Raw genomic sequence first — 9,181 nt, 5'->3', positions numbered from 1 at the left:
AGGGATGGGTTGGGGGGGGGGGGGGGGGGGCTTTGGAGCTGCAGGTCAGAAATCCAGGCCCAAGACTGGCTCTCTGACTGTTGACCCACTTGGACCTTTTGACATTTAAGATTTTTTTTTTTTTCCGGATGTGACTTGAGTAACTTGAAGTCCCAGGGAGACTTGGAAGCAAACTGGCAATTGGTCGTGGTCGGGATGGGAGAGGATGGGGAGGCCAGGCTCCCTGAGAAACCAGGACAGCAAGAAGCTTGATGGGGGGTGATGGCGGGGAGGGAGGGAGGGGGCTTTTAAATGTCCTCAGGTGATAGCATCCTTGTGTGTATGAAATGAATGAGCATACACACACACTTGTGCAGTCTATTTTGACCCAGGAGGGGTTGGTTCTCTGTGATTTATAATGTGATATCCCTCCCATCCAATGTGGCTTATCACATAATTTATCACCCTCCTATCTGGAGGAAGGGAGGTGATTATTTTTTTATATACATGATGATTTGTTTGTTTAATTTTTTTTTCCTTGAAGGGCAGGTTAAGTTTATAATAAACACTTTATTTAAAAAAGAAAACTGTTTCTGAATCATTGGAAGTTTGGTGAGAAAGATGGTACTTTAAGGTGGGGATCAGAGAGTGCCTCTGACTGAGGCAGATTTCAGCTGTGGAGTTAAGCAAAAAAGGGCAGTGGGATTCTTTGCTTGCCTACATTCATTCATTCAATCACTTATTGAGTGCTTACTGTGTGCATCACACTGTACTAAGCGCTTGGAAGGTACAATGAAAATGATGTGTGGTATTTGTTAAGCACCTACTATGTGCCAACCACTGGAGTTAATACAATATGACTAGATCACAGACCTTATCGATCAGTGGTATTTATCGGGCACTTAATGTGTGCAGACCACTTTATTAAGTCCTTGGGAAAGTAAAGTACAATAGAGCTGGTAGACAGGATCCCGGCCCACAAGAAGCTTAAATTCTTCCTCAAATTGTTTGTGTTCAAATGCCAAAATATTCAGGTAGCTTCCGCATTACAGTTTGCCAGAAAACTCCACCACTCCTCTCCAATTCCCCGAACTTACAACCAACTGAGAACCAGAAAGTCAGTTGCTTAAATCTGGAGCTTAAGCAGAGACGAAACCTTGGCTGAGCACGCTCTTGATCTTGATTGTTATTGTTTGATTTGCCAAGCAACTCCCCGGAAAATGTCATTTCAGTTCACCCAATCCTGGCAAAGCACCACCACTTTCAGCTCCTTGTTCTCTAGCACTCATTTTCATAACAGGGCTTTTCACTTTCTTTGTTTCCAGTGGCCTGTCAGAGGCTTCAGGAACACTTATCTTAGTATTTTGTGTGTGTGTCGTGCTTTTTTAATGGCATTTGTTAAGCTCACACTATGTGCCAGGCACTGAACTAAGCTCTGGGGTAGATACGAGCTAATCTGGTTGGACATGGTCCATGTCCCATATGGGGCTCACACTCTTAATCCCCGGTTTACAGATGAGGTTACTGAGCCCAGAGAAGTGAAATGACTTAACCAAGGTCACCCAGCAAACAAGTGGCAGAGCCAGGATTAGAACCCAGGTTCTTCTGACTCCCAGGCCCATGCTCTATCCACTAGGCCATGCTGCTCTCTTCTTGGTCTAATTAATTTATTATTTATTGTGTATTTATTGACCACTTGCTGTGTGCAGAGCACTCTACTAAACGCTTGGGAGAGTCCCATATAACAGAGTTGGTGGATGCATTCCCTGCCCACAACAAGTTTACACTCAAGATCTTAATGTGTTTCACTTGAACTGATGAAATTGGTTTTCATTATAACTCAAGGCTGTCCCCTGTGAAAACTGAAGGTCATTATCATATGGACATTTATTAAGCATAATCGAATGCTGATCTATTTATCAAAACCAATGAAGAGATGTTAATGGAAATGAGAATGCTCAGCCTTGGAGAAGAAAATGGAGAGGGGCAAGTTAAGTGTGGTCTTTGTCATCCCACAAAAGATGCTAACTACCATTTGTTCATTTTCTCTCTTTCTCTCTCTCTTTCTCCCTCCTCTTGGAGAGAACTAGTTTCTCTAGTGGAGAGACAGCAAGAAAGATTTTTAAGGCCAATAAATCAATAGTATTTGAGTTTGTGTGAAGAGCCCTGTGCTAAGCATTTGACCAGTTCTCTCCCTCTTCCTCAAAGCTCCCCCTCACCATCGGTCCCTAGCCCCGGGTACTGATTGATTTGAAACACACCCAGGGGTTCTTCAAAGTCAGTCCACAACCGATCTATGCCAGGTCAGAAAGCTGTGCAGGATTCAGAAGAGGGAGAAAGGCACTCTGAGGTCCTGGCTGAGTTGTGGCCTCTGTTGGCCTAAGCAGGGGAGTCACTCCTTCACATCAGCCATTTCCCACGGAAACTACCACTGCTAAAAGCTGCTTAAAAGCAAGCTCTTGGCGGGGCTCAAGGCTGTCTCAAATCGAGGAAAATAGACTGTGGAAACATGCTATTCGGCGTGGACCCCTAGTTATTTTTCACTCGGTGACCAGCTTGCCAGTCTAAAATAACTCCATTCAGCCAACCACCTCGGAGCGTGTGGCTGAAGCTAATTATAGTTTTTCTCACCCTGTGGAGGAGAGTCCATCATGCTTATTATTATCTCTAATTTGCAAATGGAGAAACTAAGGCACAGCCCACACACTTCGCTCCTCTAACGCCAACCTTCTCACTGTACCTCGATCACATCTATCTCACTATCGACCTCTCCCCCACGTCCTGCCTCTGGCCTGGAACGCCCTCCATTCTCATAACTGACAGACAAATAATCTCCCCACCTTCAAAGACTTATTGAAGGCACCTCTCCAAGAGGCCTTCCCTGACTAAGCCCTCCTTTCCTCTTCTCCCACTCCCTTCTGTGTCACCCTGACTTGCTCTCTTTATTCATCCCCCCTCCCAGCCCATAGCATTACGTACATATCTGTAATTGTATTTACTTATATTTCTCGCCCTCTAGACTGCTGTAAGCTCACTGTGGGTAGGGAATGTGCCTGTTCTATTGTTAAATAGTACTCTCCGAAGCGTTTAAGTACAGTGCTCTGCATACAGTAAGTGCTCAATAAGTAATACTGACAGACTGATATGGAAGAAATATGTTTGGTCCCCCGAGCTGCCTAATTCAGAATTATAGGGTGCTGATTTAGGCCATAAGCTTTAAGGGCCACAAGGAGTTTAGAGTTCTCTGTAGGCAGAGGGTTGAAATAAATGACCTTTTACCCTTACATTCCATTATTTTCAGTTCCTTACTGCCCGTCCCTCCCCACCCCCTTGATACAGGGGACTGGGAACAAAACTGAAACTTCAGTTGCTAAAATCCTAGGTAGAGCGCTCTCCCCCACTGCTAAATTGGTGCTGCGGCTGTTAACAAGAGTAAAAAAACTTGCCATCGGGAAAATCAGCAGCTGCGAATCACACGCACAAGCTAAAGTCATGTTGAGTCAGAATGTGCTATTTTCCAGAATCCCTTTTCTTACTAGCCACTGTTCATGAATACTCAGAGCTGGAGCAGGGAGATAACCACCCAGAAAGTTCCTCCTACTCAGACCCTAGCCTTCAGGGTCAGAAAAATCCCGGCTTCCGAACCTTTCTTTGCCCAAGTCCCACTCTTGACATCTGCCTTCACTGTGGTGGCTGACTCCAATTCCCCAAGTCCCTACAGATTTAATACCGAGATTTCCTCCTGCCCCAAGACTGTTTATTATTGCCTTTAAGTTCCATTCCCCTGTTCCTTGCCCTTTAAAAGATCCACCTCTCATCCCTTTAGTTACCTCACCGGACCCTCAATGTCTCCTTTAATAATGATTGCTGTTTTGGTTTTGGTTAAGCACTTATTATGTGCCCGGCTCAGTGGGAAGAGCCTGGGCTTGGGAGTCAGAGTGCTTGACATCCTAGAGAAGCAGCGTGGCTCAGTGGAAAGAGCACGGGCTTGGGAGTCAGAGGTCATGAGTTCGAATCCTGGCTCTGCCACTTGTCAGCTGGGTGACTGTGGGTGAGTCACTTCACTTCTCTGGGCCTCAGTTACCTCATCTGTAAAATGGGGATGAAGACTGTGAGCCTCACGTGGGACAACCTGATTACCCTGTATCTACCCCGGCGCTTAGAACAGTGCTCGGCACATAGTAAGCGCTTAACAAATACCAATATTATTAAAAGCATGGGCCTGGGAATCAGAGGACCTGGGTTTTAATCCTAGCTCCAACTTCTCTGTGCCTCAGTCTCCTCACCTGCAAAATGGGGATTCAATACCTGTTCTTCCTCCTCCTTAGACTGCGAGCCCTATGTGGGACCTGGTTAGCTTGTATCTACGCCAGAGCTTAGTACAGTGCTTGGCACATAGTAAGCACTTCTCAAATGCTTCAGTTATTATAAATGACTGCTCACTGGCTGCAGGGATCTAGGCCAACCCCCTCCACGGGACCAGGCTGTGAGCCAGGGGATGATAGAAAGTGTGAGATTGAGGAAAAAGAGCCCCACCCTTGAGCATCCTCCATTCCCTTCCTGAACAGGGACGGCCATTTTAAGCACCTGCACCAAGCACCTTGTCAGGCAGGCCGAGGCCTAGCTGGCTCCTTCCTCCCTCTCCTAACGTCTGGAGCTGAAAGAGCCGGTGTTTAATCACTCGGGAAACATTGATTCTGATTGAGCGGGGGAACAGGCAAGTTCTAGGCCATCTGGTAACTGCAGTGAGATCAACATGCAGCTGGGATCACTTTTTTTCCCCCATCTAGATTCTAATTTTATCATTCACTGGTGCTGAGCTGGTAGGCCAGGCAGTGGATGCAAAATAAATCTAAATTCCCTGCTCTGAGAAGTAGGGGTCCTGTCCTGAACTCTGCAACAGTGTGGAGAGGGACAGCTAGGTCTAGGTTCTGACTGATCCTTTCTGCGCTCTCAGATCTCTCCCAGCTCAGGATTCGACAGGAGAGGGGTGGCACCATTGTCTCCCTTTGAACCAGTGACCTGGGAATGACCGAGCAGGACCCAGGACCGCTGCAGGCTGGACCTGTTCTTCTGATCAAATCAGCTTCCGGGAGAGCGAATTAGCGAGTAGGAGAGCCAGTCACCCACCTTACTGTCACAACATGCTCCTCTTTGCCACTGAACTGGTGGGATCTCTCCACGGTTCAGTCTTGTTTTTATCTTAAGAGAAACGGCACGGCCTGGTGGATAGAGCACGGCCCTGGGAGTCAGAAGGACCTGGGTTCTAATTCCGGCTCCACTTGTCCGCTGTGGGACTTTGAGCCAGTCACTTCACTTCTCTGTGCCTCAGTTCCCTCATCCGTAAAACAAGGATGAAGACTGTGAGTCCCATGTGGGATATGGACTGGATCCAACCTGATTACCTTATATCTACCCTAGTGCTTAGAACAGTGCTTGACATATAAGGAGCGCTTAACAAATAGCAGCAACAGCAGCAGGATAGAAGATGGAAAAGCCAGGAGGACAGGCAGCTAGAAGTGCCAGAGGGCAGCAATGTAATACTAGAGTCACTGGGAACGTCAGGAAAGGAGCGGGGCCCTGAGGCAGACAGAGCCCATCCAGTTGCTGGTGAAAGCTCCCCTCCTCAGCCCTGGTGACACCAGAAAGGGGCTCATTGCCAATGGGAATGCTGAGGGAGAAGAGGAAGGCTCAACATGAGTGAATCTGGGGAGGGACAGGCAGGCAGAGGGACAGAAAGAATTGCTGGTGCAAAGATAGAGCGGTGAGACGGATTGGTTGCTTGACGGATTCAGTCCTAATTCATTCATTGATTCGTTCAACTGTATCTATTGAGCGCTTACCGTGTACAGAGCACTGTACTAAGCTCTTGGGAGAGTACAATGCAACAATAAACAGACATATTCCCTACCCATAGCGAGCTTACAGTCTAGAGGGATTTGCTATAGCTACTTTATTACCAAATCTCACATTCAGAGAAGCAGTGTGGCTCAATGGAAAGAGCCCAGGCTTGGGAGTCATAGATCATGGCTTCGAATCCCAACTCCGCCACTTGTCAGCTGTGTGACCTTGGGCAAGTCACTTCACTTCTCTATGCCTCAGTTCCCTCATCTGTAAAATTGGGATGAAGATTGGGAGACCCATGTGGGACCACCTGATCACCTTGTATCTACCCCAGCGCTTAGAACAGTGCTGGGCACATAGTAAGCACTTAACCAATACCAACATTTATTTTTCTTTATTTATTTCATTTCAACCCTCACAACAACGCTGATGAAAAAGGGGGACAACGCAGGTATTATTATTCCCATTTTACCAATGGGGAAACTGTAAGATGTCAGGAAGGGATGCGTCGATGGGTAAGTTCATCTTTGTTGTCCGTGGGAGTTGAAGTTGACCGAGGTTCAAGGGATGCAGGGAGGAGGCAGCAAGAGGGACGCTGAGAGGAGCAGGCAGGTATCAGAGTGGGCAGAGGCTGCCAACCTATCAACCATTCAATCCATAATGGTATTTTTTGAGCGCTTACTAAATGCAGAGCACTGTATTAAGCGACTGGAAGAGTACAATACAACAGAATTGGCAGGCAAGTTCTCTGCCCACATCAAGCTTACCGCCTAGGAAGGGAGACAGACGTTAACGTAAATAAATAATTTATCCCTGCAACTCTTGGGCCTGGGTAGAAGCATGCATATCTCCAGCCTCCTACCTCCATCTCTGTGTATTTTTTCGGCACTTGTCGCAGAAAAGTTGGTTCTGCTGTTTTGCGTTTCCCACTCTTCCCATCTGTGCAGGCCTGGGCTCTTGTTCATCTCCCAGTTGCCTGGAAACCAGTGTCATTGCTGTGGTTTCAGGGGATGATTTGTCATTGGTCCAAATGCTGAAATGACACGCAAGGTAAATAAATGGGAAGGGAGAGGATTGGAGAGCTTGGGAAGGAGGAGGAGGAGAAGAAGGTGAAAAGGAAGGAGGGGCTGAGGAGGAAGTGCTTAGTACAGTGCTCAGCGCACCGTAAGCACTCAGTAAAGACCACTAATTGATTGACGGAGTACATCTGTGGAACAAGTTGAGGGCTTGGCAGAATATGCCAGGTGTCCTTACTTACCCTCCCTGACTGCTTAAGGCTCAGCTGGGTAAGAGGTACAAGAGCAACTCTTATCAAGTAGGGGACCCCACTCCTGAATGTCACTTCCCCTTCTCTCCATCTCCAACCCTACCTGTCCCCATCTTCCCTCAGGTCAAAAACACCGTGAGAAGAAGGAGCTGGAGAGGAAGGATGGGTGTCTCTGGGGAGAAGTCAAAGTTTTCAACAATAATAGTAGTTATGATTTTCAACAATAATACTATGCAACTTTGGGTAACTTCACAAAACGATGGCACTGACTGATTGGCCCTAAGAAGAACTATTCCAAGAACACAGACAGTGAAGGGAAATCAAACCGCGGGTCCAGTAAAGGCGGCCTGTCGGTGCTTTTTTCCTACCAAAAAAAAAACAAAACAAAAAACCACCGACCCAGACAATCCACTCTCAGTTCTAGATCTGGCTTGCAGATCTGGGTCTGGGTTTGGAGGGAGGTTGGGGTAGGTAATACCCCCTCAATAATGTGGGTCTTGAAAATCAGAGTGTAGGCAGAGCACCAACTCAGTCCATCAATCAAGAGCATTTACTAATCTCCTCCTGTGTGCAGAGCAGTGCATTAAGCACTTGGGAGAGTTCAGAAGAGCCAGAAGATACAATCCTTATCAAGGAGCTTACAGCTAATGTGGGAGACAAACAAATCACAATAATGATAATTATGGTATTTGTTAAGCCCTTACTATGTGTCAAGCACTGTTCTAAGCACTAGAGTAGATACAAGTTACGTTGGATGCTGTTCCTGTCCCACATGGGACTCAGTCTAAGGAGGAGGGAGAACAAGTATTGAATCCCCATTTTACAGAAGAGGAAACTGAGACCCAGAGAAGTGAAGTGATTTGCCCAGAGTTACACAGCAGGAAAATGGTGGAGGTGAGATTAGAACCCAGGTCCTCTGATTCCCAAGCTCAGGCTCTTCATTATTAATAATAATAATGTTGGTATTTGTTAAGTTAAGCGCTTACTATGTGCCGAGCACTGTTCTAAGCTCTGGGGTAGACACAGGGGAATCAGGTTGTCCCACATGGGGCTCACAGTCTTAATCCCCATTTTACAGATGAGGTAACTGAGGCACCGAGAAGTTATAATGGTATTTGTTAAGTGCTTACTATGTGTCAAGCACTGTTCTAAACACTGGGGTTGATACAAGGTAATCAGGTTGTCCCACATGAGGCTCACAGTCTTAATCCCCATTTTGCAGATGAGGTAACTGAGGCACAGAGAAGTTAAGTGACTTGACCAAAGTCACACAGCTGATAAATGGCAGAACCGGGATTAGAACCCATGACCTCTGACTCCCCAGCCCGGTTTCTTTCCACTAAGCCACATGGCCAAAAGCCAGTGGTGAGGGTTTAAGTGCTGAGGCGATAGACCAGGAGCCCCTATTTGGTGATGGCCAGTGCGGGACAACTCTTTAAAAGCCTCCTCCTTCTGCCTACGCTTTCCAGGCCGAGGGTTTGCTCTCCTGGGCCCATCCCTTTCCTGTTGACCGGTCAGTGACCAGCAATGGGGGCCTTATCACAAAGTTAACTGTTGCGGGGGGGCAGCCTGATCTAGTGGAAAGTGTGCGGGCCTGGGAGTCAGGAGACATACATTTGTTTTAGTCCCAGCTCCGCCCCAACCTCCTATGTAACCTTGGGCAAATCACTTAACTTCTTTGGGCCTTAGTGACATCCTCTGTAAAATGGGGAGAGTAATACCTCCCACTCCATCCTTCAAAGGGATGTTGGGAGGATAAAATGAGATCACTGATACGTAAAGGCTTTGGAAAAATTAAAGTGCTGTGCAAAATATTACTATTGTTATTGTTTATATTATTTTATTGTCATTATTATTATTGTTCATTATCACCTTCTTCATTAACGGGAACCCTGGACCAGAAATCTTAGTACAGGGAAAAGCTTTGCCCGCCTCACTACTCAACTGCTATAACAGAGTTGCCTGACCCCCCCCAGTGTCATGTCTAAAGAGATTAATCTGAAATATGAAAATAGAATGCTGAACTCGCTGAGCAAATTTGCTCAGACTTTAAAGTAGTAGTCACCACCGTGGCATTTATTGAATGTTTAA

This window comes from Ornithorhynchus anatinus, chromosome 6, assembly GCF_004115215.2.
Source record: "Ornithorhynchus anatinus isolate Pmale09 chromosome 6, mOrnAna1.pri.v4, whole genome shotgun sequence".
NCBI lineage: Eukaryota > Metazoa > Chordata > Mammalia > Monotremata > Ornithorhynchidae > Ornithorhynchus > Ornithorhynchus anatinus.
This window is presented reverse-complemented; position numbering follows the sequence as displayed.